The sequence below is a fragment of the Conger conger genome, chromosome 7 (assembly GCF_963514075.1).
Source record: "Conger conger chromosome 7, fConCon1.1, whole genome shotgun sequence".
NCBI lineage: Eukaryota > Metazoa > Chordata > Actinopteri > Anguilliformes > Congridae > Conger > Conger conger.
Window position 1 is genome coordinate 24,727,852 of NC_083766.1, and position 6,458 is coordinate 24,734,309.

The following is a 6,458-nucleotide window of genomic DNA, read 5'->3' on the forward strand; positions in this document are numbered from 1 at the left end:
CAGTTTAAAGCTTTTTTTTTGCCTCACACATACACTTGAAGTTCCAGTTAGCTGTTGGCATCTTGGAAGGCTTTGGCCCTGCGTAAAGCACACAGTCACGCAGCGTAGCGTTCTCGGGACAGGAGCGGAGCCGTTAATAGCAGTTGGCTGCTGAATCGAGGTTTATTAAGCTCGTAAACCCGAGGACGCTGGGAATTTGGCGCGGTTTGGCACGGTTCCAACCCGACGGCCTTTCACATTCACAACCGCACCGCCAGTTCACAGGAACCGGCAGAACTGAGACGGGCTTAGAAGGGGGACAAGGTGTGACAGGATTAGAGTGACAAAATGTGTTGTTTTATATGCCCTCCATAATGCTTGGGACAGACAACTTTTATTAATGTTTCTCATTTTTAAATGGTGAAACCACAATGTATAACAAATACACTTTAATAAAATCTAAGAATTGGCACTTTAACCATAATTGCGTGATTACAAATATCTAAACTGTGGAGTGCAGAGCCAAATGAACAAAACATATATCTTGTCCCCAAAGATGGAGCGTACTGTATATGGGAAGGTTAGTTGTTCCTGTTCTTCAGCTTCTCCCACAGAAGGTCGTGAGGAAAAGAGTGAGTCAAACTTGACACAACTCTAGCTAGGAAAGGATGGAAGGGGTTGAGCTTGTGTTTAAGAATACGGAGTAAAAGTAAGATGTCCACCATTTTAAACTATTTTTAGTGTCAAACTTTCTTTTATAACACCGAGCTGAGCTGCCTCAGGAGCAGCGTTGAATATCAACCAAGCTCCCCTCTGTCAATCGCCCCGTTGCTAGCGTTACCCCTCACTCTTAAGCACCAGTGGGCACACAGATTACAGTACACTCTTGTGTGTTGTTTCCTCCATGGTGTCATTTCTGGTAGATCATCAGGAGACTGCAGGAGTGTATAAATCAGAGGGAGATTTTCGCTGTCAGAATGATTGAACCGAACACAGCCTGATTTATAGTCTGGGATTCGGATTGGGGATTCGGGAATGAGGCCGGAATGGCCTTTAGTGTTGCCAGAATGAGCAAAATCAGCGAAAGAATAGAGTCCGAAACTACAAAATACACATACAAGCACACACAAAAGAGCAGTGGTCCTAACTCCTGGTCCTGGAGAGTAACAGGATGTGCTGGCTTTTGTTGTTACTCAGCACATAATTGATCAAATGAAGCAATTAGTTAAACAGTTAACTCACCTCACCTGGTTTCTTGGGTCTGAATTGGTTGCTGGTATGAAGACAAAAACAAGCACACCCTGAGGCTCTGCAGGACCACTGTTATAGAGGATTACAAAAAAAAACAGGTAGGTAGGAATTCTCCTTCCTTTTCTGATTATCAAATAAATCAATCAATCAATCAATCATTCAAAGTCTTGCTGCCACACATCACTGATCATTGATCATTATTCTTCACAGCTGTTCACATATAGGCTCAGTTTCTGAATAACATCCGCTACAGCCGCGCTTCCTTAAATAAACCACAAACTTGACAACACAAGTGAAATGGTGGTGAGTGACTAATCTAGACTTAAAAGTTTGCTTTCAAAAATATATATATAATTTCAATTCATAACATAAACTTTGCAAATTGCCCTGGAAAGGGAATTCAGCAAAGCGAAAAAAGAGAAATATGATGTTTGAGAGAGAGAGAGAGAGAGAGAGAGAGAAACAGATAGAGAGCGAGAGACCACATATTGGCAGTCAGAGTAGAATGTTTGCTGTTACATTTTTAAACATATTTTTGCCGTTACTGTTTAAAAAAAAACCGGATTTTTCTTCCCCCTGACGGCTCTGCCCAGCACCACTAAATGAAACGGGACATATTTAGGTTGAAATCTCCCTGTAAACATAATAATTAGTGCCACCGCGCTGCTCCGCGCTGCAGAAGAAAGCGGAGTCTGAGGAGGGCGAGCCCAACGAGGCCCTCTCTTAAAAGAGTGCCTCCTCAAGTGAGCGTCACTCAAGCCGTCTCCACGGATACGGAGCTGTCTCCTCTCATTACTCAAACAGCTGGATCACCCCCCCACCCCCCCCCCCCTCACGGAGGTCTCTTCACCCCCCACCTCCTGCTCTCTCAGGCTGACACTCCTCACAGAGACAGCCTGCTCAACACAAGGTCACCTGCTGCTGGGTCTCTCTCTGTCCTCACGCAGGCTCACACGTGTGCACGCACACACACACACACACACATGTGGACGCACACACACACACATGTGCACGCACACACACACACATGTGCATGCACACACACACAAATGCATGAGCATACACTCACACATTCACACACACACACGTACGCACACACATGTGCATACACACACACATACACACAGTCACACATTTTGGCGTGCACAAGCATGTACACACACAATAATATGCAGTATGTAACTGGTTATTCCTAATTAGGGTGGCAGGGTGGTGCAGTGAGTTGGGCTCACCTCACTGAGTCTGAATTCTGGACAGGGCCTCTCTGCGTGGAGTTTGCATGTTCTCCCCGTGTCTGCGTGCGTTTCCCCCTGGTACTCCGGTTTCCTCCCAGCGTCGAAAGACACGCAGGCTAGGCTAACAGGAGACTCTAAGTTGTCCTTGCGGTATGAATGTGTGAGTGAATGGCGCTTTTGGCCCTGCGATGGATTTCCAGCATGTCCTGGCTGTAGCCCTGCCTTTCACCCGATGCCTGCTGGGATAGGATCCATCACTCAGCAACCCTGTGGTTAAGAAAATGGATGGATGGATGGATGGATGGATAGACATTCCATACTGTGGCATGAAAAATAAAAATACCCACTCTCTCTCTTTCTGAAGAAGAGGTCTGTGTGTGTACATTCCATGACTAATTAGATATCGACTGCAATTTAATTTTCACTGAATTTAATAAACAATGCGTTGTTGGTTATCTAATTGATAATATTATTTGATGTGTTATGTAGTGCTTATGAACAGTTCCTTAATGGTCCCTGATCAATATGCCAGATTTCTGGTAGATTTTCTGTAATGTCATATCTATTGAAAGACACAGAAATTCCCCTTTTCTTTATCTTTTTTCCACGTTGCCATTTGACTGATGTCTCCGCGACATTAACATAGCTCCGCTGTAATAAATCAGTGAATTATGGATGTTTTTGTGACTCATTGAGAATGTTTGGTAAAGAGTGAAAGCAGTTGCGTTCCCCTTTGTCATGGTAATCCCCTCCCATGTGGGCTCGCGTGGAGCAGAGGTACGATGTGTGCGAATCAAACTTCTTACAGACAGAAGGTGTTGAATAATTAATGTAGAAACACAGGGACCAGTGCTATCGTCCCCCCAACCCCCTAAAACACACACACGCACAAGCATGCACGCACACACACACACACACATACATGCACACGCACATACACACACACACACACGCACACACACACACACATGCACACACATACACGCACACACACACATTATAAAGCTTAGCAGTGTACATGTCGTTTCATTTGAAGTTGATTTCTTAAAAAAAAAAGTAAATAAAAATCAAGACTGCCACCACATTTTTATACGTTATTCTGTAATGTAATGTAATGTATTCCGTCAGTTTTGTCCACTGTCCGTTGCTGAGTTTCCATAATAACAGAGGCTCTTATTTTGATAAATTTCCGCTGTATTCATGGTCTGCCATTCACGGTGAAAAAAGCCTCTGACTCTAAACAGCGACCGCTGTTCCTAAACTGCACAACTGTCACCGCAGGCAACCCAGTCCCGGACTAAACTGCTTTCACGCATGCCAGTGACAGCTGAAAAATAACCTGAATGAGTAAAACGCGGAGCTCTTTCGGCGTGTGACCCTCCGATGGAGAGCCAGGCTGTCAGCTCAACGTACCGCCAAGGGCCGATCAATAGGCGGTTATCCGCGTGCATCTGCTCCCCGGACCGGGCGTCAGAGAGCGAGAAGCAGCGCTGGGCCTCTTCCCATGTCTTCAGGGTCTACCTCCTTTTTTACCTTTTCTTAAGAAGTACAGAACTAAAAATTCATTATTCCATTACAGTTATTTAGTTGATACTTTTTATCCAAAGCAATTTACAGTCGATTAGACTAAGCAGGGGGCAATCCCCTTGTGTTATCTTGAGGTTTAACAGCAGAGAAAACCCCCTAAATGATATTTTTTCAACTTGAAGTTTGTGATGGGTGACAGGTTGTTTCCTCATGCAAAATAGATTTGAAAAAAATGTATTAAATGAAGCTGCTTTATTTTTGTGGTTTAGTGAAGGCCTTAGGACAAGGGGAGTATACAGAATGTTAAGGCTAAACAAGGGTTAAAGGATTTGCTAAAGCTGTGTGGGTATTATCATGGCTACACCGGAGCTTGAACCACCAAACTTCCAAGTCCCATTCATGTACATTAGCCACTATGCAAATAAAGCACAATACAAGTATAATTGAATTGAATGGAATTTAATATTTGAATGTTGATTGATTGATTTTTATTTATGGATAAAAAAGACAACAATCTGAGGGATAGCATGATAAAGTTTAAACACTTATTTCCAACATGGTCCCTGTTGCAATAGACAAGGCAGACAATAACAAATAACATCCAATTTGTCACATCCTAACTATAGGAAAAAACAAAACAAGTTCCTCCTTTGGATGATCCAAGTTTATAATTAATTTGTTCCCAATTACTATTATTAAACAGCTTTGTTATGAAGTGAGATGCAGTATAGTTTGTGAAGTTCAAAGACTATTCCTTACATAGAGTTGTAAAAAATGAATCCTCTTTTAACAAAAAGAAGGCAGACGGATGAACTAACACTATAATATTTCTACAGATTTCTTATTCTAACACAGAATAAGAATCGGATAATTCTGCACATTATTCCTTATTCTGATTTGGATGTTGAATATGGAAAAGACACCCATCCTATGTCAGTCTGTTCATATGTGAGTTTACTTAGTACTCTAGTACTGAGTTTGGCCTGCCAGCAGTGATGGGGGTGCCGTGTTTGGCGTTTGGTGCTGAGTTTGGCAGCTCTCACAGTGGGGTACCAGACCTGCCGGGCCAGACCTGAGTGGGTGAGTGATTAGTGTCGTCTCTGGTCTGGGATCAGTCCGGGCCAGCTCAGCCCGGCTGTGTGAGAGGGGTGAGTGGGTGAGTGATTAGTGTCGTCTCTGGTCTGGGATCAGTCCGGGCCAGCTCAGCCCGGCTGTGTGAGAGGGGTGAGTGAGTGAGTGATTAGTGTCGTCTCTGGTCTGGGATCAGTCCAGGCCAGCTCAGCCCGGCTGTGTGAGAGGGGTGAGTGGGTGAGTGATTAGTGTCGTCTCTGGTCTGGGATCAGTCCAGGCCAGCTCAGCCCGGCTGTGTGAGAGGGGTGAGTGGGTGAGTGATTAGTGTCGTCTCTGGTCTGGGATCAGTCCAGGCCAGCTCAGCCCGGCTGTGTGAGAGGGGTGAGTGGGTGAGTGATTAGTGTCGTCTCTGGTCTGGGATCAGTCCAGGCCAGCTCAGCCCGGCTGTGTGAGAGGGGTGAGTGGGTGAGTGATTAGTGTCGTCTCTGGTCTGGGATCAGTCCGGGCCAGCTCAGCCCGGCTGTGTGAGAGGGGTGAGTGGGTGAGTGATTAGTGTCGTCTCTGGTCTGGGATCAGTCCAGGCCAGCTCAGCCCGGCTGTGTGAGAGGGGTGAGTGGGTGAGTGATTAGTGTCGTCTCTGGTCTGGGATCAGTCCAGGCCAGCTCAGCCCGGCTGTGTGAGAGGGGTGAGTGGGTGAGTGATTAGTGTCGTCTCTGGTCTGGGATCAGTCCAGGCCAGCTCAGCCCGGCTGTGTGAGAGGGGTGAGTGGGTGAGTGATTAGTGTCGTCTCTGGTCTGGGATCAGTCCAGGCCAGCTCAGCCCGGCTGTGTGAGAGGGGTGAGTGGGTGAGTGATTAGTGTCGTCTCTGGTCTGGGATCAGTCCAGGCCAGCTCAGCCCGGCTGTGTGAGAGGGGTGAGTGGGTGAGTGATTAGTGTCGTCTCTGGTCTGGGATCAGTCCAGGCCAGCTCAGCCCGGCTGTGTGAGAGGGGTGAGTGGGTGAGTGATTAGTGTCGTCTCTGGTCTGGGATCAGTCCAGGCCAGCTCAGCCCGGCTGTGTGAGAGGGGTGAGTGGGTGAGTGATTAGTGTCGTCTCTGGTCTGGGATCAGTCCGGGCCAGCTCAGCCCGGCTGTGTGAGAGGGGTGAGTGGGTGAGTGATTAGTGTCGTCTCTGGTCTGGGATCAGTCCAGGCCAGCTCAGCCCGGCTGTGTGAGAGGGGTGAGTGGGTGAGTGCTTAGTGTCGTCTCTGGTCTGGGATCAGTCCAGGCCGGTTAGCGCTGAGCGTGGACAGCTCACAGCCCCAGTGAGGGCTCATGGGTTATTCATCCAGTGCCAGAGGACCGTCACTGCTTCTCCCAGTCTGAGTGAGGAGCTGGTCCTGACCACTGCTCTCTTC